General features: G+C 39.7%; 1 protein-coding gene across 5 annotated transcripts in view; it reads left to right on the top strand.

Moving 5' to 3' along the window:
* Positions 1–21,240, top strand: part of LOC138751716 (transcription termination factor 1, mitochondrial) — a 95,452-nt gene extending 74,212 nt beyond the window's left edge. For 4 of the 5 annotated variants that reach the window (XM_069914367.1, XM_069914371.1, XM_069914373.1 and 1 more), the window contains 2 exons: positions 8,618–8,690; positions 19,065–21,240. The gene's annotated coding sequence lies outside the window, so the exon portion shown is untranslated. The remainder of the gene's footprint in view (positions 1–8,617; positions 8,691–19,064) is intronic. The other variant, XM_069914369.1, reaches the window with a different exon arrangement.
* Positions 21,241–21,548: the final 308 nt, after the last annotated feature.

Raw genomic sequence — 21,548 nt, 5'->3', positions numbered from 1 at the left:
TAGTCAATTTAGGTAAAGTCATATCTCTACCAAATATTTGTTTTACTAAAGATCGAAGTTGATAATAAATAAATAAAGAATTCTCATTAATTCCAAAATTCCCTCATTTGATTAAAAGATAAAAATTTACCTTCTTTAAAACAATGCCCCAAATTTTTATACCTTTAGATTTGCAATGTAATAAACATTGATTATGCATTGAAAAAGGAATAAGTTGATTATTATAGTTAAAGTCAATAATTTACCCTTAGAACCTATCATTCTATTTTTTCTCATCCATAACTTCATTAAATGCTTTAGTATAGGCACATTATATTGTTGTAATAAATGTAAATTCCACCGAAACAAAAATTGATGTATTTCAAATTCAAAAATATTCGCCATCTCAATTTTAGCCCAAGTAGGGAGCTGTTCCAAATCCATTAAAGAACTAATAAATTTAAATTGAGCTGCCTCATAATAATTTTGAAAATGTGGTAAACATAATCCTCCTAATGCATATTTCCAGGTTAACTTACTCAAAGCTACTCTCGGAAATTTACCCTTCCATAAAATTTCCCTACCCATTTTATTTAAATCTTGAAAAAAATTCTTATTAAGTAAACATGGAATTGACTGAAACAAATATTGTATACGTGGAAAGATATTCATTTTAATTGTATTTATTCTTCCAATTAAATTTATAGGAAGATCCTTCCACTTAATCAAATCAGCTTTGATCTTTGATCTTTTTCATTAACGGAACATAATTTAATTTATATAATGATTGATAATCAACATCCACATTTATACCCAAATATTTAATTTGATCAGTCCACTTCAAATTGATAATATTCTTATAAACTGAATAATCTCCTTATTGGTAAAATTTCACTTTTTTTTCCAATTAACTTTATATCCAGACAAAGTTCCATATTGTGTTAAACACTCCTTCAAGTGTAAAAGTGACTGAGCTGGATTTGTACATTGTCAGCAAATAGATTAATTTTATACTCCTCATCTAAAACTCTCATACTTTGTATCTGTGTATTTTGTCATATCAGCTGTGCTAAAGGTTCAATTACTAACGCAAACAAAGCTGCGGACAAAGGACAACCTTGTCGAGTTGAACGAGTTAATTTAAAAGGTTTTGAGATCTGACCATTTGGCTATAAAGAAGGACCAAACTTAAATTTCTCTAAAACTTTAAATAAAAAGTTCCACTCAACTCTATCAAAAGCCTTTTCTGCATCGAGAGATATCACCATCGGGTGGTCAGGGCATTGTCAGTATTTATTAATCAAACTAATCACTCTAAGAATCTCTGAAGCATATCTATTCTTTATGAAATCTGATCAACATGTATCAACTTAGGTAAAAATTTAGCCAATCAATTCGCTAATACTTTAGCTATTATTTTATAGTCTACATTTAACAAAGAAATTGGTCTTTATGAGACCAATCAATGGATCTCTATCCTTCTTAGGAATTACGATAATTTAGGCATTAGAGCATGATTCAGGTAAATCATAATGTTCATTAATCTGTCGTATCACATCTCCAAACACTGTAGATAAATCATCATAAAGTACCTTATAAAATTCAACCGAAAACCCGTCATCACCAGGTGATTTTCCATTCAGCATTTCCAACATAGCCAATTTAAGTTCTAAATCAGTAAAAGGAGCCTCCAGCTCCAATATATCTTCTTCTAATACCAGTAATTTCAACATCAATAAAAAGGAGTCAATTGATCCACACTCCTGTTTTTCCTCGGAAGTATATAATTTCTTATAAAATGAATAGAACTCATCATTAATCTCACAAGGTTTATAAGTAACAGTCGAATTTCGTCTAACTGCATTTATAACCCTTGACACCTGTTCTTTCTTTAACTGCCATGCAAGTACATTATGTACTTTCTCACCCCATTCATAATTCTGTTGTTTAGATATATTTATCAAGCATTCAAATTGATAAGATTGCAATGTATTGTATTTCAATCTAGACAATTTTATTTTTTGATTTTTTGTCATATCTTTCTGAAATTCCTTTTCTAATTCATCAATCTGTTTCTCTAATTCAAGACTCTCGGTCGAATAATTCTTTTTAACCTTAGAGGTATAACTAATTATTTGACCTCTCAAGTAAGCTTTCATAGCATCCCACAATATAAATTTACTCTAAACGGAATTAACATTTTCCTCCAAGAAGAGATTGATTTGTTTTTTAAAAAATTCAATAAATTCTGCTTTCTTTAACAACATCGTATTGAATCTCCAACGAGAAGCTGCACGACCTTTTTCAGAACTCTCATAAGTAAAATACAACAAAGAATGATCTGAAATTACCCTACTTTTATATTCTGCTTGCATTATTTTCCCCTGTAAATGTGCCGATACTAAAAAAAAATCAATTCTAGAAAAAGATTCATGTCTAGATGAATAAAAGGAGAAGTCCTTCTCTGTTGAATTGAGACGTCGCCAAATATCCAACAAATTAAAATCTTTCATCAAAGCTCAGATTTGAATTGCTATTTTAGATTTTTTGGAAATTTATCTAATAAAGGTTCCAAAACACAATTAAAATCTCCTCCAACCAGAACATTTTCATTGGCTTGTCCCAGAAGCAAAAATTCATCCGAAATAAATGTTTCATCATCCACATTCGGTGCATAAATGTTGAGTAAAGTCCAAAATTCATTGAAAATCTTACAATTCAATTTAAGGATACGTCCTGCATTCATTTCCATTGATTGTAATTCAAAAGGTAAATTTTTATGTATCAAAATTGCTACTCCCTTAGCTTTAGAGTTAAATGAAGAAAAAAAAAGCATGTCCAACCCAGTCCCTCTTCAATTCCATACTTTCTTTTTCATTCAAATGTGTCTCCTGTAAAAAAGCAATATAAATTTTCATCTTTTTGATATATGCCAAAACTCTCACACTTGATCGGGTTATTTAATCCCTGAACATTAAAAATAGCAAATTTCAAATTTGACATATCTAATACAATTACTAAATACCAAAAATAATCACAAAATTAATAATAACAAAAAAAATTGTTATATATATGACCCTCAAATTAAAATATATAGGCCCTCCAAATAAATGTTTCATCATCCACATTCATTAATTCTTTATTCGTTAATAAAGAAAAACAACCAAAAAAAAACCCAAAAAACTACCAAAAGGTAGTAACTCTCTAAAAAAAAAACTGGGTGTGGATTACCCACTAGTGACTAATAACTAACAAAGAAATCAGTGCAATCCCCCTCCTCCCCAGCCAGCCAATCAAAAATATTAACATATTACAAAAAAAAAAATCAGCCTTGAGATTCCAGCCCAGATGGTGAACTCATTTCGAGAGTAGATGAACTCTTTCCATTCCCGTTCTTTCCACTTCTGCCATTCTTCACATTTCCAAGACCGTCAGATTTTCTTTTAGGAGATAGTGGTGGACTTCTTCTTTGTCCTCTGATATCTGGCAGCAAATTAGCAAAAACCATTGCTTCATGCTCATTCTCAAAGAATTGAGACTGATAGTTTCCATAAAACACACCAGGATAACGAAAAGCAAATTTGTAACCTTTATGCCATAAAACATCTTTAACTGGATTAAATTCACGTCGGTGTCTTATGACATCTTAACTCAAATCAGGGTAGAAGAAAACTCTACTATTCTGAACCATCATTGGAGCTTGCCTTTGTTCCATTTTGAACTGCAAGTCAAAGGATTGTCTCTCTGTCCAAACAGTTCAAACAATGAATTATCACAGCTCTTGGGGGTTGACCAGGTAGGGGTGTTCTTCTTAAAGTTCTATGTGCTCTTTCCAATACCAATCCATCAGGAAAAGACTCTTCCCCTAACATCTGAGGAATCCAATTAAAAAAAAATTGACAAGATCTTGACCTTCTATACCTTCTGGCAAACCCACAATTTTCACATTATTTCTTCTGCTTTGATTTTCCAAATAGTCTATTTTTTTTGTTAATTCTCTTTCACGGGCTCCTAAATCTTTAACTGATTTTTCCACCTTTACTATTGTTTCTGTATTGGATTGTACCTGTTGTCTACATTCAGAAAAGGAAGTTTCAAATTTTTTAAAGTTTTCCCAATTTTCTTTAGCTTCTGCCTTAACCACAGTTAAGTCTGAGCTCATATCGGTATTCATTTGAACCAGCTGGTTCAATTGACCAGTACTGATATCCAAATAAGAAGCAATACCTTCAGACATCATATAAACAGGCTGAGGTCCAATTTGGAATGCAGAATCCAGTTCCGTAATTTGTAACTCACTTTCTTCCAGCTCTTCTTCCATTTCCTGTGCAGTGGCTTCCTCAGGGGTCGTCGCTGTCCTCCCCCCACAGACCATTTTAAAATAAAATTACAGAATCCTCCATAATTAGCAGCGCTACTCACGTCCACAGTCGCTATAGACTCCGTGTCTAGCATCACAGTCCTCTTTCTCCGCGCTCCCATCTCTTCCAACGGGGTTGTTCTTTGCAACAAGCCTCCAGGCTCGTGCCCAACTTCTCGAGACCGTGCTTCTTTCGCCAGAAAACGAGTTGAACCAGCGCCATCTTGAGACTGGTGAGTGGCTGTTACTTTAACTTTTGTCCCCACCGGTGATCGTTGAGGCTTGGAGATCGCTGAAATTGAGTCCGAGGCTGTTCCAGGTGGTTTAGGCCCGAATTCTTCTGCACTTCAAAACTATATTTTCTTTTGTAACTGAGACTTAGTTTATTTTACATTAGCAGCCATAATATCAAACTAAAAATTAAAATTTTAAATTTGAAAATAAAAGGTTAAAAAACGGGTACTTAAAAGTCTGACCAGGGAGGACAGGGATTACACGTCTAGTCTCTACGCCATCTCGCCACGGCCCCCCCCTCCCCCATATAGCCTTAGTAGATGTGGCCTGTAGTAGGACCTGTTGAGCAATGTTGTGACATTTCCTCCAGACTAGCAATGCCATCCCTCCCCCTTTCATTCCTCCTTCTCTACTACATCCCTGGAACATTGAGCTGCCAGTCCTGCCCTTAATGTAATCAAGTCTCACTAATGGCCACAATAACATTTTCCAACTGCTGATCAATGCTCCAAGCTCATCTGCTTCTTCTACAATACACTTTGCATCTAAAAACATTATTCCCACCATGTTCAATCCTTCTATTTCTGTCTATGTTGGCAAGCTTAACAACATATTTTTCCACAACTTCTCCACTATTTGCTCTAGCACTCTGGCTCTCATCTCCCTGTAATTTAAGTCATCCTACCCCGCACACCCCCACACCTCCCCCCACCCCCACCCCACCCCATCCGGACAAGCTTTACTGCAAAGAAAATACTTGCGTTCTCCCTCTAATTCAGATGCAAACCATCCTACCAGTGTAGGCCCCATCTTCCCTGTAAAGGAGATAAACTATCCAAAGACCTGAAGCTCCCCTTTCTGTTTAGCCATGTATTAAGCTATATTATCCTATTGTTGGCCTCACTAACACGTGCACAGGAAGCAGTCCTGAGATCACAACTGTGGAGGTCCTGTTCTTTAACTTAGCATTTAACTCCCTCAACTCACTCTGCAGGACCTCATCACCCTTTCTACACATGTGATTGGTCCTGATCCAGACCATGGCATCTGGTTGCTAAGAAGGCCATGGACTCGATCCAAGACATCCTGATCCTGGCAAATGGGAGCAAACGCACCATCTGGGAGTCTCGGTCTAGTTCACAGACCACTTATCTGTTCTACAGCTCGCATCTTCTCCCCCTTCTGAGCTCAAGGGACAAACTCCATGCAAGAGACCTGATGACTGTGGCTTTTCAGTGGTAGATAATTTCCCCTTCAACAGTATATGTACTATTGAGCAGAATGGCTACAGGGTTACCTGGAACTGACTGCCTATTATCACCCCCTCTGCCTTCCAAATGTTGTGAGGTTCATCAGTTCTCTTAAGTGGCCTGGAAGGAGCTCAGCCAGATGCACTTCTCACAGGAGTAACTGATTACCCACATCCAAGAGGAGTACACCACTGCCATGATTAACATTCCCACTGCTCAATCTCTACCTGACCTTACCTGTGCCTTCTTACTGAAGCCCTTTTGCCCCACTGGGGTGCAGTCACTGCTAAAATCTTCATCAGTTGCTCAGCCTCTGCTCCCCAAAGCCTCCAGGTCCCACTCTTATACTTGACCACTACCACAAAAGTTGCTCCAAAGTGGCCACTCCACTTGAGCAGCCCTTCTTCTTACTAGCTGCTCGTAAAATTTAAAAAGAGCATTAGTGAGTAAATTTTGGTGATTTAAGCATCACATTTTGATGATAACTTCCATTAATTTGCTGATAACTGAGAATAGGTGGATTGAGTGACCATTAGTTAAATTGGTTTGTCCTATAGTTTGTGAACAGAGTGTATCTGGGTAATTTTCTGATTTTATTTTAGGTAGACACGAGTGTTATAATTGTACTGGAACAGCTTAGCTACAGGTGCAGCTGGTCTGCAGTGGGGCATTGTTTGCTCTCAGAGTGTTAATGAATGTAGTGCTCTCATTCATGTGGAATGAATTGGATTGGATGGAGACTGTTTTTTGAGTTGGGCTAGGTTTTAGGAAAAAGCCGAGTTGGATAATCTATTGGCTGAACGTGTTTGTGAATATTTCAGTATTGGCTTTAGCATTCATATCCTGGACTCACCATCGTTGAGGTTAGGGATGTCTTTGAAGCATCCTCCCCTTAGCTGTTTAATTGTCAAATACTTTTCACAGCTAGAGGTGATAGGACTGCAGAGTTATTTACCTACTTAGATTAGTTACCCCTGTCTGTTGCATTTTGGGTTTGCTGTTAAATGTACCTGTGGTCCTGTGTTGCAGCTTTGCAAGACTTTCACCTCCTCTTTAAGAATGCCTGTTTATGTTCCCAGCAGATTTGCTTATACTCCTGACTGAATGATAGTTTGAAATGATGTGTGGGATATGCCTACCCTTGAGATTACAGAGAGTGGTGCTGTACTTTTCTGTTACTGTTGGTCATTCAGAGCACCAATGGATTTCTGATTTTTAGCTCCCAGATCTATTATGAGTCTACCTCATTAGGCATGAATTTAATAACACACAGCATGATGAAGGGTATCCTTGGTGCAAAGACAGACATTGTCTCCTCAAAGACCGTGCCTTGGTCATTAAATGTTATTATGGATTGATACATCTGCCACTGGGTAGATTAGTGACAACAAGAGCAGCAGTGAAGTCAACCCTCAATCAAACCAATAAAAGTTATTTCTGGCCATATCAGACTACAACTTTGTGAAATTTTGCTGTGTACTAATTGGCTGCAATTTTTTTCTGTACAACAGTGAATATACATTAGAAATATATTATCACATAGTGCCTTAAGATATTCAGAATTCATTTTACAATTGCAAAGTATTTCTTTTAAACTCAGGCACAAATTTTTCTCTTAGTTCATTATATAACCAGAGGGATGATATTAAATGAAAGGAACATGTAATCCTTATAAATGAGTAATTCTATTAAACTTTCATCATTCACTCCTTTGATCCTTCAAATTGTTAATTAACTTTGCTTCACTTACTGATTCCTATCAATACTGTAGTATATGATCAGTTTTCCTATAGTTTCATCTTTTCCCTTACTATAGTAATTAAAACCCATGCACAATTATCAAACAACACAATTTTACCTGCTAGTGATTTATTTTATCTTGATTATGCTCAATATCCAAATTGTTTTACAGATTGGTTCAGAGCAATTACTTGGATGAATATTCTTGAGTATTGTTTTAATTTTACTACATTAGAAATCTCCATTCTGATTCTCTTAATAAGTGATCAGTTAAGGAGTTCAGGTTCATAAGATTTGATATCATTTTGTTCCACATTATGTTTGATAGCATTTTTTTTTACTATCTTGTTATTCATTTCTTCTGAAACGAGATTAAAGATGAAAGGAAGGCAGACATCAATAAACATTTACCACTATGAAAAGGAGAGTTATTTTTGACTGTGATTTTTTTTGTCCCTGGTTAAAGCAACACTGCATAATTCATTTCTTGATCTGAAGTTTATGGGTCATGCATTCAAATTACATCTCTTAAAAAGTGCTTAATTCTATTGAACTTGTCTTCTCTCCATTCCTCTTTCCATACATTTGTATCATTATTTAGATTGTCTATTTCCTCTGTGATAAGAATTTAAGATTAAATCACTTCCTCCTTTGAGTCTGTTCCAGTGTTCATCAAAATCATGGCTATTATAGCTCAATAGACATTCCAAAGATTTTCCACCTGCATCATGAAGAAATTTCTCCTCATCTCATTCTTAAATGGCCTATTCCTTATTCTGAGACTGTGACATTGTAAACATCTCATCCAAGGAGAGCATCATTTCTATGTTCAGCCAGTTAAATCCTGCAGAGATTCCAATTAATGTAGTATCTTGCTTTGTTGCATTATTTTATTTGTGTTGTTATAGAAGCTATGTTTCTTATTTTTGAACCATCACTTGATTTCCGGACTTCTGCATTAATTTAAGAAATGCATTTACCTGTGTATTGCATAAAATGTTTTTAAATATTAAGTTCATTAAGTTTTGGTTTCTTTGTTTTACAAAATTTATAGATTCTGTGTGTAATGAACAGTCCTGAGCAGTAATGAACACATGGATGGGGCCTACTCAGTCTCTCCCCAAGCAGTAAGTCTGCCATACCTGAATTCAGACCAGTAAATTCTCTTTTTGGCAAATACATCCTTTTTTTTTAATAAGGAGATGAAAGCTCTAAATTTAATCTCACCAACACCTTTAAAATTTCCGCAATATTTCTTTACTTCTGCATTCAAATTCTTTTGTAACATTCAGTATTCTAAAAGTCACAGACCCAAAACTTCGGATGTTTCCCTTTCCACGGATATTGCACGAGTTGCTCAATTTTTCCATAATTTTCTCTTTATGTTTCAGATTTCCAGCATCTTCAGTTTAAAAAAAAATCCTTTTGAATCAATATGGTTCAATCTTTCAATATGTAAAAAAAAAACTACTAACCAGAATTTTTAATTTTATATCCACTCTACCATTTTCTTCTTGAAGTCTCTTTAACTCCTATATATTCAGTCTTACCTGATTTAGTATAATTATTAAGCTTGTTAAGTAGACATTTTTTTCCTCTCAGCGAAGTCTTTGAATGCAGTAAAACTCCAGTAATCTGCTCTTGAAGGCTTTCCCAATAATTTTTCATTTGGCTTATCAAATGATGTTTGCCATTGCCCTTTCAACTCCTGTTCCTGTACTTGCTTTAAAATTTCTGGATTAACTGAAAAATTTGTAAAATTTGTATGTTAAAAACAAAATAAATTAAAAGTGCATTGGCTAGGTACAACTTCTGATAGTCTGAAAATCCTGCTGGTTCAACTCCCAAAGTCCAAAGTAGAGTGCATTAATTAAGTTCTACATTTAGTTTATGAATAGCAGGTGTGTTAAACAAGAAAGTCTGCAGACACCGTGATTGTGATCCAAACATACATTATTTATTGCTAATTTTTATTTTCAGCAAATTGTCAATTCTCATCACGATATGTCAGTATATTGCCCCTAGCTTTTATGTTCCTGTGCTACATATCTTTTTGAAAATCTGAGAATAAAAATACACTACATCTACCGAGAAAAGTTTCCAAATTTCAGTGTTGAAAGACTATCTTTAATTTTTAGGTACTGAACTTCCAGTACTCAGTCCTGACCAACAAATGTAGATTTGCTTTAACTACCTCTCGGTTCCTTTAAAAATATTTACACTTAATCAAGCCATCCTTCGCCCATATAAAATGGAGGGAGGGCAATTCTAGTTGTGTTAATTTCTTTTCATAATTTAACCCTTGAGATCCAAATGGCTTTCTGACTGATCGATGCTGACGCACTCCAAGACCAAATGTTCTTTCTAAATTGTGTGCCCAAAACAGTTCATGGTTCTGCATTCATGAGCTAAAAAGATATTTGAATTCTGATGGCAATCCCCATGATATTCTATATCTCTATATGTTGAAGCCAGAGAACATCACAGCACAGTATAGGCCTTTTGGCTCACAATATCATGCTGGCCTATATAAAACTACTCCACGATCAATCTAACACTTTCCTCCCTCAGTCCAAACTCTCCCTTGTGTTCCCCCTCCCCCATTTTCTTAAAGCCATGTGCCAATCTAAGAGTCTTTTAAATGTCTCCAAAGTATCAGCCTTAACCACGACTCACAGCAGTGCCTTCCAGGCACCCACCACTCTCTGTGTAACCTACCAACAGTGCCCTCCATAATTTTTGGGATAAAGATATTTTTTTCCTTTAATGTTTAACAGTTTTAAATTTGTAATGAAGCAATTCACATATAATTAAAGTGCACATTCCAGATTTTATTAATGGGTATTTGTATATATTTTGGTTTGACTATGTAGAAATTACAGCACTTTTTATAGCTTTCAGGGCACTATAATTTTAGGAATATTTGGCTTCACAGATGTTTGTGAATACACAGGTATGCTTAATTGCTTCATTGGTGCAGGTATAAGAGTGCTAGGCTTGGTTCTAAGGTTTTGATCACCTTTGGAGTCTGCAGTTGCCATTTTTTCACCATGAGGACCAGAGTTGTGCCAATGAAAGTCAAAGAAGCCGTTATGAGGCTGAACAAGAAAGATACACCACTCAAATTTTAGGATTACCAAAATCGACAGTTTCAAACATCCTTATGAAGCAAGAGCATACTGGTGAACTCCAGTAATCACACAAGGACTGCTAGGCCATGGAAGATCTCCACTGCTGATGAGAGAAGAATTCTAATCCAATGAAGAAAAATCCCCAAACACCTGTCCGTCAGATCAGAAACACTCTTCAGGAGGCAAGAGTGGATATATCAATGACTACTGTCCGCAGGTGAATTCATGAACAGAATTACAGAGATAACAATGCAAGATGCAAACCACTAGTTAGCCACAGAAACAGGATGGCCAGATTATAGTTTGCCAAGAAGTTTGCAGAATTCTGCAAAAAGGTCTTATGGATGGATGAGACCAGGATTAACCTGTATCAGAGTAATGGCATTAGTGAATTGTGGAAGCATAAAGGAACTGCCCAAGATCCAAAGCATACCCCCTCATCTGTGAAACATAGTGATGGGGGTATTCTAGCCTGGCATGTATGGCTGCCACAGGTGCTGGCACACTTATCTTCATTGATGATATAACTGCAGTAGCAAAATGAATTCTAAGATGTACAGAAATATCTTACCTGATCAAGTTCAAGCAGATGCCTGCAAACTCATTAGACGGCACTTCATCCTACAGCAAGACAATGATCTCAAGCATGCTGCTAAAGCAGCAAAGGAGTTTTTCAAAGCTGAAAGTGAGAACATTCTTGACTGGCTAAGCCAGTCACCTGATCTAATTCTAACTGAGAATTTCTTCCATATGCTGAAGAGAAAACTTAACGGGACGAGCCCTGAAAACAAGCAGGGCTGACGAAGAAGCCTGACAGAGCATCATCAGAGATGCTCAGCACCTGGTCATTCTATGAATCACAGACTTCAAGCAGTAATTGTACGCAAGGGATATGAAACGAAGTACTAAATATGACTACTTTAATATATGTCCCATATATTTTGGTGCCCTGAAATGAAGGAATTATGCATAAAAAGTGTTGTAATTTCTTCATTGTCGAACCAAAATGTATACAAATGCCCATTAATAAAATTTGGATGTGCACTTTAATATATGTGAATTGTTTAATTATAATTGTAAAACTGTGAAGCACAGGGGCAAATAAAGGAAAAATAAGTGTCTTTGTCCCAAACACTGTATTTTCACATATCCTCAAAATTTCCCTCTACTTACCTTAAAAAGATGTCCTCTGGTATTTGCCATTGAAAAAGGTATTGACTGTTCACCCTATCAATGCCTCTCATAATCTTACACACCTCTGTTAAGTAGCCTCTCATTATCTGTTGCTCCAAAGAGAAAAGGTCTCGCTCACACAGCCTTTCCTCATAGGATTTTCCCCAGGACCTTGAGAGAAGTTAGTGAGGAAAGAGCAGTGATTTTTCAAATGTCATTAGAGATGGGTATAGTGCCGGAGGATTGGCATGTTGTGCATGTGGTTCCTTTGTTTAAAAAGGGTTCGAGGAGCAAGCCTAGCAATTATCGGCCTGTAAGTTTGACGTCTGTGTTAGGTAAATTGATGGAAAGCGTTCTTAGAGATAGTATGTATAAGTATAAAGAGGGATAGGGTCTGATCAGGGTCACTCAACACGGATTTGTGCGTGGAAGGTTGTGTTTGACCAATCTTGTTGAATTTTTTGAAGAGGTGACTAGGAATGTTGATGAGGGTAGAGCAGTGGATGTTGTCTATATGGACTTCAGTAAGGCCTTCAATAAGGTTCTGCATGGGAGGTTAGTTAGGAAGGCTAAGTCCTTGGGTATTAATTTGGAGATAGTCAAATGGATTCAACAGTGGCTGGAATGAAGGTGCCAGAGAGTAGTAGTAGTAGATAATTGTTTGTCAGAATGGAGGCCGGTGACAAGCGGTGTACCTCAGGGTCCAGTATTGGAACTGTTGCTGTTTGTCATATATATTAATGATCTGAAGGATGGGGCGGTAAATTGGATTAGTAAATAAGCAGATGATACTAAAATAGGGGGAATTGTGGATGATGAAGAGGGTTTTCAAAGATTGCAGAAGGATTTAAACTGCTAAGAGGAGTGGGCAGAAAGATGGCAGATGGAGTTTAATGCTGATGAGTGTGAGGTGCTTCATTTTGGAAAGAATAATCAAAGCAAGACATATGTGGTAAATGGGAGGGCATTGAAGAATGCAGTGGAGCAGAAAGATCTGGGAATAATGGTGCATTGTTCCCTGAAGGTAGGAGCGCATGTGGATAGGGTGGTGAAGAAGGCCTTTAGTATGCTTGCCTATATAAATCAGTGCATAGAATATAGGAGTTGGGAAGTAATGATGAAACTGTACATGGCATTGGAGAAGCCAAATTTAGAGTACTGTGTGCAGTTCTGGTCACTGATTTATAGGAAGATAGAGAGAGTGCAGAGAAGATTTACAAAAATGTTGCCTGGGTTTCAGCATTTGGAATACAAGGAAAGATTGAGCAAATTAGGTCTTTATTCCTTGGAACGTAGAAGGATGAGAGGAGATTTGATAGAGGTGTTTAAGATAATGAGAGGGATAGATAGAGTTGATGTGGAAAGGCTTTTCCCATTGAGGGTAGGAGAGATGGATACAAGAGGTCATGGGTTGAGAGATGACAGGCAAAGGTTTAGGAGTAACATGAGGGGGAACTTCTTTACTCCAAGAGTGGTTACTGTGTGGAATGGTGGTGGAGGCAAGGTCAATTTTGTCATTTAAGAAAAAGTTGAATGAGTATATGGTTGGGAGGGGGATGGAGGGATATGGGTAGAGTGCTGTTAAGTGGGATTAGAGGAGGGGACTTGGATCAGTGTGGACTAAAAGGGCCAAATTGGTCTGTTTCCATGCGATAATTGTTATATGGTTATATATAATCCAGGAAGCCTTCTGGAAAATCTCCTCTCCACCCCTTCTAAAACTTCCACATCCTTCCTATAATGAGCAACCAGAAATGGACACAATATTTTGTGTGGTCTAACCAGAGTTTTGTAGAGCTGTAACATTATGTCGCAGCTCTTGAATTCAATCCTTTGACTAATGACACATCATACCCTTACATTCAAGTTGTCCCTCTGCTTTTACCAAGCATTTTCCCAATTAAATACTTTCCCAGATCATCTTCTCCTGTCCTTGTCCATGGCTATGCTAAAGGTCAAGGAGTTGTGTTCTCTTTCTCCAAGACATCTGTCACCAATTCAGTAAGTCATTTCAAAACAAGAACGTGAGTGACCCTGATATTCCAGTTATTTGGTATTTTAATTTTCCATCCTATTTCCAGTCTGATCTACATTGTCCCAGTGATGCCTAATGTGACTGGTGGAACAATACTACTCCACACTGAAGTTTGAATTGTTTCTTGTGTGTACTAATACAGTAAAAAGCTTTGTTTTGGGTGCTATCAAGCAAGTCAGTGCAGGCAGTGCAATAAAAACAAATATGCAAATAAAATAGTGTGGGGAGTAGTGTTACAGGACGCACAGTAAATAACTCGAGAGTCTGAGACTGAGTCAAGGATCTACAGGCTTTTATTCACAATGGACAAAGACCTCATCCGTGCCATAACCCAGGCTTTCTGGGGAAGGGTTAAGGTGTTAGAGGCTTTAAACAAGGTCAAACGAGAGAGGGGACACAGGAACAGCCAGAGGATGGGAGGAAACCAGGTAATCAGGAATACAGCAGTTCACCACATTCACCCCTTTTTTTAAATTATCCAGTGGGGTGATGTGGGGCACAAAGTCTTGCAGGTTAAGCCAGTCTGGTGGTTTGATGTTCCATACTGACCGATGGAATGCCAGTTGTAGGGTTGTGGCTAGAGCCACTGTCTCGTCCTGGACCTCCTGTAATGTGTCAGTCTGCTGGGGGTGTGACAGCTAGGCTGGAGTGACTGGGGTGAGGGGAGGGTGCAGCAGAGTTTTATGGCCCTCATGTGTTTTTGTAGCCGGACCGGCCCTGGAGACGTCAGCCGGGAGGGTAAGGTGGTCCCCAACGTGGGCTTCCTGGGGAAGGGGAAAATTCTTTTGAGACAGGTAGTGTTAGTGACAGTCATAGCAGAGATTGAGTGGCATGGAACACCTCTGGAAGGACTTCCTGCCAGTGAGAGTCAGGCAGTTCCCTGAACTTTAGAGCAAGAAGGATGGCCTTCCACACAGTGCTGTTCTCTCGACCTGACCATTCCCCCAGGGGTTGTAACTTGTGGTCCTGCTAGTGGCGATACTCCTGGCCAGCAAGAATTGGCACAGCTTGTCACTCATAAATATGGACCCCCGGTCGCTGTGGATGTAGGATGGGTACCCGGACAGGGTGAACAGGTTGCGTAGGGCCCCAGTGACTCTGATGGTGGTCATGTCAGGGCAGAGGATGGCAAAAGGGAACCACAAATACTTGTCAATAACCGTGAGGAAATATGTATTGCAGTTGGTGGAGGGAAGGGACCCTTGAAATCCATGTTTAGGTGCTCAAAGGGGTGCATGACATTTATCAGATGCGCCCAGTCCTGTTGGTAGAAATGTGGCTTTCACTCTGCACAGACCCTGCGGACCCTGGTCATGTCTCTTGACATCCCCAATGGAGTATGGCAGATTCCAAGATTTGATAAAGTGAAAAAAATCTCATTACACTGGGGTGGCAGAGGTCGTTGTGGAGGGCTTTAAGGCGATCCACCTGTATGCTGGCACATGTCCCTCGTGACAGGGCATCTGAGGGCTCATTCAGCTTCCCCGACCAGTACAAGATGTTGTAATTGTAGGGGGAGAGCTCAATCCTCCACCTCAAAATTTTATCATTCTTTTTCTTACCCCACTATTTCTTATTGAACATGAATACCATGGTCTGTGAGCAAGGTAAAACATCTGCTGTCCAAGTAGTGCCTCCAGTGCCATACTGCCTCAACTATGGCCTGAGCCTCCTCTATAGAGGTGTGTCGGACTTCAGGACCCTGGAGGGTGCAGAAGAAAAAGGCAATGGGGCAGCCTACCTGATTAAGGGTAGCAGCCAGAGGGAAATTGGATGCATAGTTTTCCATCTGGAAGGGGGCAGATTCATCAACCGCATGCATTGGCACTTTTGCAATGTCCTACTTTATGCAGCAGAAGGCTGCCATGCTTCATATGTAAGGAGGAAAGAAGTAGACCTGATAAGGGGCAGGCTTTATTTGCATAATTGGGAACCCACTGGGCAAAATAAGAAAAGAACACCAGGCACCTGTTGAGGGCCTTGGTGAGGCTGTGGGGGAAGGGGGAGGTCTATCAGAGGCCGCATGTGGTCGGGGTCGAGGCCAAAGACCCCATTCTCCACAATGCAACCAAGGATCGCTGGTCGGGTAGTGTGTAATACACACTTATCCTTATTGTAGGCCGCATTTAGGTATTTGGTGGTGGTGAGGGATTTCTGGAGGTTCACATCATGGTTTTGAAGGTTGTGGCCACACATCATGACATTATCCAGATATGGGAAGGTGGGGTACGGGTTGTTATGGTTTACCATCCGGTCCATCTCCCATTGAAAGATGGAAATTCTTGGTCCCTGAGGAAGTGGTAAAGGCAGCCGTTCGCCTCGAAAACTGTGTACTGACAATCCTCCGGGTGGATGGGGAGTTGGTGGTAGGTGAATTTCAGGTCTGTCGTGGAGAACACATGATACTGGGTGATCTGGTTAACCATATCCGTCATGCAAGGGAGGGGGAGCTGCGTGTAGCAATTAATGGTTTGACTATAGTCGATTACCATTCTGCGTTTACCCCCACCCTTGACCACCATTACCTGAGCTCTCCAGGGGCTGGTGCTGGCCTCAATAATCCCCTTGTCCAGGAGCTGTCATACCTCCACCTTTATAAACACCCTGCCCTCCTCACTATCACCTGCTTTTTGTTGCGACTGGCTTACAGTTGGGAGTGAGGTTGGTGAACAGCGGTGGTGGGGGGGGGGGTTGATGAGGAGGGTAGAGAGATCGCATGCTAGTTGGGCCAGTGGGGGAGGGGGGGACAGTGCGACTGGTTAAGGAATTGCAGGTTGCCGACCTTGAAGAGTGGGAGAGGACCATCATATTGAATAGTGACACTCTAAGAGGCACTGGAAATCTAGCCCCAACAGTACCAGCACGCAGAGCTGCAGCTCAATGAGGATCTTAAAGTCTCTATATGTCGTGCCCCGAATGCTCAGTGTCACCGTAGTATAGCTGTGGATTTCTGCGGAGTGGGACTTTGAGGCTAGGGTAACTTTATAGGCAACCGGATTAGCCTCAAGGGACTAACGTTGGACAGTGTCAGGATGAATAAAGCTCTCGGTGCTCCCGCTATCAAAAAGGCATTTTGTCATCTGGTCGTCGATGGAGATTTCCATCATGGAGCTGATGAGTTGGTAAAGGCTGATTTGGTTCAGCACCACTGAGGACAGGGTCAGTCTGTGGTCTGACCCATGCTGAGTCTCCGTCTGGGAGCATGATGGTGGCACCCACACGGTGGCATGGGTCTCCCTGGAAGTTGGCGGCATCCAAGATGGTGGCCACCATGTCACAGTGTGGTCATCCCTGGAAGATTCCGGCATCCAAGATGTCGGCTGCTGTGCCACGCATGCAGAGGCGCTGGGGCTATAGGGCTGTGATCGGCATACTCTTGTGTAGTGGTCCTTCCTCCTGTATATGGAGCACATTGCGTCTTGTGCCGGGCAGCATTTTTGGGGGTGTTTTGCCTTGCTGTAGAAATAACACTTCAGGTGCTTCTGGGAGACTGTGGCTGTGGTGGGCTCGTTAATCGGGCGTGGTAGCAGACCAGTGGCCTGTAGACTTATATCCCAGGATGGTGACCTTCGTATGGGCCCGTGTTGTGGAAGGTGATCTCCAGTGACTTTGCAAGATCGATCGTTCCTTTAAGTCTAACTTCTCTGCGTGAGTAATCTTCAGCGCATGTAGTCAGACCTGATGTCTGGAATATGGGCATCCTGGATCATGTCCTCCATATTTTGGAGGACTGATACTGCTTAGAAGTTGCACGCCCGCCTGAGTCCCCGCAGGGCCTGGAGGAACTCATCACCCGATTCACCCGGTCGCTCTCTGTGGGTGGCCAGCATTTGTTTGGTGTATACTTCATTAACTCTCTCTGTATTGTCCCTTGAGTAAATCCATTGCTTCCACATATGTGGTGGTGTCCCTGATCATTGGGAACACTCGGGGTCTGACCCGGGAGAAGAGAAGATGCAGTCTGTTTGCATTGGTGGCCCCAATGCCGGCTGAGTTTTGGAGGAAGACCTCGAAACAGCGTAGCCAGATTTCGAAGCTGACTGAGACATCAGGCCACTGTGGATTGATCTCCAACTTGTTAGGTTTCAGGAGTTGGTCCATTATTAACGATGAAAACAAAAAAATTGTGAATAAAATTGATGCACAATAAATAACTCGAGAGGCTAAGAGTGAGACAGTGATCTACAGGCTTTTATTCACAATGGACAAGGACCTCATCCTGTGCCATGACCCAGGCTTTCTGGGGAAGGGTCAAGGTGTTAGAGGCTTTATACAAGGTCAAAAGGGGGAGGGGTACTGCTACAGTCACAGGACAGGGCAGAACCAGGTAATCATGAATACAGCAATTCAGCATATTACAAGTCAAAGAGTGCAGGATATAGAGGCAAGTACAAAACATTTTTCACATATAGAGAAAAGTAAAGTTAAAAACCAATGCAAGGGCATCAGCTCCTACCACTGTGTGATCCATTGAAGAGTCTGATAACAGCAGGAAAGAAACTGCCCGAGAAGGTTTATATTTTCAAGTGCAAGTAACCTCTGCTTGATAGAAGGAGAGAGAAGAAAGTATGGCTGGAGTGGGATGGTCTTTTAATCTGTTGGCAGCTTGGATCCCTGCTTTGCGGAACACCTCATTACAGTTTTCAAGGGTGACCCTAAGGTTCCAGGCACTTGTCACATTAATGCCTCATGCTGCTCCTTCACTGATCCATCTTTCTTTAACTTCCTGTTATTCCAGGGAAGATTAAAGTAAGCCCAAGGTGCAATACCTACAAAGCAAACTCCAAAATTGAAATCTTTCAAATGATCAGCAATTCTAGTGTTTGTCTTTAATATTCCTAGCATTCTTTGCTTTTTTTCTGGTCATTTCAGAATATAATTATACATCTCCTCAGACTTACCTTTTCTTATTCACTAATCCTAAACTTGAAATCTCAATACTGTTTTTTTTTGCGAATGTTAACTGACGTTGAGTGCTTTCCAGCAATTCTTCATTATTGCTTTTTTGCTGGCATACATTTTGAGTGTCTGATTCTGATATCATTAATACTTTCCTCATGCTACAGTGAAGGATGCTACAGAGTAGTTACTCACCATGCTTTTATTTTCACTTGCAACATCACTGTTCTCAAATTTATTTCTCCTGACTACCTCCCATCCAGGCTATGTTTTGATCAAAGTCATGAAGTTTCCTGGATTGAGAAAGGACAGCATTGTCAACACAAGCGAAGAAAAGATTATTGTTTGAAATTAAGAAGTACTGAAGAGTTTGCCAATGAATATTATGCACTACCACACCACTTGGTCTCTGTCGCAGATGCCTGCTTACAAAATAATAATGCTTATCATACAGTTCTTGTCTGTGTTATTTTGTGTTTCTTTATGTCTTTCACCATTTGAGTAAGAACTAGAAATAAACTTCAGTTCAATGTTTTATTATTTTTTGATGATCAAATATTTTATTTTAATATGGATTTGGAAATAACTGAATTTCTCTCAAACACTAATTTTCAGGAGATAGCAAAAGTATTACGAGCCTTTGTCTAAATAAAAAAAATAATAATTTACAGCTCGGTAACAGATCTCTCTGGCCCACAAGCCCTTGCTGCCCAAATATCCCAGTAAACAACAGCTTCCTGCACCCACAGGAGAATGTACAAACTCCTTACAGACAGTGCTGGGAGACAGGAAACAAATAATTACAGTCTTCACTTGGGGAAGTTATTCAATGACAGTAAAAGTATTGACTTAAAGGAACTTAAAAGGAACTCAGAACAAGAATTGCTTGTAACCTGAAGTGGTGCCTCTGCCCACCATTTCTTTAAGAGGATTACAAAGACCCACTAAAATTCAAACAGTACCTCAATGAATCAGAGTTTAATTCCAAAAGACACCAGCTTCTCCACCTGCTGTCAGAATAGCCAGTATTGTTGTATAAAATTTCTGAAACAAGATAATGTAGTGGCCATGTAGCGGGCCGAGTGGGCTCACAGCGGGGTATCATGAATCATCGTTGGCGCAGCTCTTCAGCAAACACGTGGAGCCACTGGCCGGACCGCTAGGTACTCACCTGGTTAATGGACTGCACACGTGGTGTTGCATGCCGAGTAATGGCACGTTGGTTTGTGGTGCCTCCTTTTAGAGGGCGTGGGGCCCCCATTGTGTTTAATTTAAACCTGCCAGCCCCGCAGATTGGCGGCAAACACATAATTACGTTATTACCCCGTCCCGTGGAGCCCAGGACGGGAGGGATATAAAAGAAGCATGTAAAATTCAAATAAACAGACTTGTGTTGACTAACCCAGTGAATGTGTGTTGATTTAGTTGCTCTACCGAAGTAGTCACTACAATATCATAAATGTGAATATCAGAGCACACAGCTGAGATAACTTCTAAAGAATAAATGGAGAAGTATCAGCAAGAAACTCAGGTAAGAGTTGCTAAGTTATCCCAAGGGTTTCATTGATTCTGTAATTAATCTGGTTATACTCAGATATTGTGATACATTATGTCAGAGACTTTACAAAGCTGTCAATAAAACAGTAAAGTGGAGGGAGAGACGGACTGTTTTTGTTTTTGTTTGTTGTGTTTGTGAGAAAAAGTTTAATATATTGTATATTTAAACTGACAAAAGGCAAAGGAGGAAAAACCCAACACCCAACCCCAACCAACCAATTTTCCCCTGCAACCGCTGCAACCATGTCTGCCTGTCCCGCATTGGACTTGTCAGCCACAAACGAGCCTGCAGCTGACGTGGACATTTACCCCCTCCATAAATCTTCGTCCGCGAAGCAATGCCAAAGAGAAAGAAGAAAAAGAGATGTATATTTTTGGAAAACAACCTCCACAGTATTGCTGGAGGAGTTCAGTCAATCTTGCAACTTCCATAGGAGGTAAAGATATATTACCAACGTTTTGAGCCTGAGTCCTTTATCAAGGTGTGAGTGCTGATGGGGAGTAGCGGTGGAGACTCTCACAGAATTCCCTCCAAAAAGAGGAGGAGAACTTCTTCAGGGTAAGCATCTCTTGAAGAGATTTCACAGTGAAGAAACTGAATGCAGTGAAACATGAAAGTCTGCTGATGCTGTAATGGCAGTCAAAGCACAGAAATACTGGAGATCTTGTTGGAGGTACAGATACATTGGGGTCACATGCTTGCTGGAATACTTAAAAGTGAAAAGAGGTATGTAAATAAATGATCAGTTTGGGTTTATATTAATTCAGTATATTGATTTCTTAAATCTGTGTCTATAGCCCCACTTCCTTAACCTAGATATTGGCATACAAGATGTTGGCATCCACAAATTTACTTTTGATACCTTTCAGTACATTTCTTTTCTAACCAACTAATTGATTTATAAATAATTTAGCGATGTTTTTCAGCAGAAAATTTTACTTTATGTCGAATCTCTGCATTAATAATTACGTTCCTATCCCACTCTAATTTTTTTTAATGATTGCTGAATATGGTCTTGCCAATTGTTGGAAGCGTTGTAGCTTAATTTTCCTAATGATAGCTCTTCATAATTCTGAAAAATGTTATCAGACTCCTGAACGAACATCACACTAGTAATATAATGTAGCCTTTGTTTTGTTCTCACTGACGTCTCTTTGTAACTCTGCACTGTGTTTTTATTGCTGATTTA

This window comes from Narcine bancroftii, chromosome 1, assembly GCF_036971445.1.
Source record: "Narcine bancroftii isolate sNarBan1 chromosome 1, sNarBan1.hap1, whole genome shotgun sequence".
Lineage (NCBI taxonomy): Eukaryota > Metazoa > Chordata > Chondrichthyes > Torpediniformes > Narcinidae > Narcine > Narcine bancroftii.
This window is presented reverse-complemented; position numbering and strand designations above follow the sequence as displayed.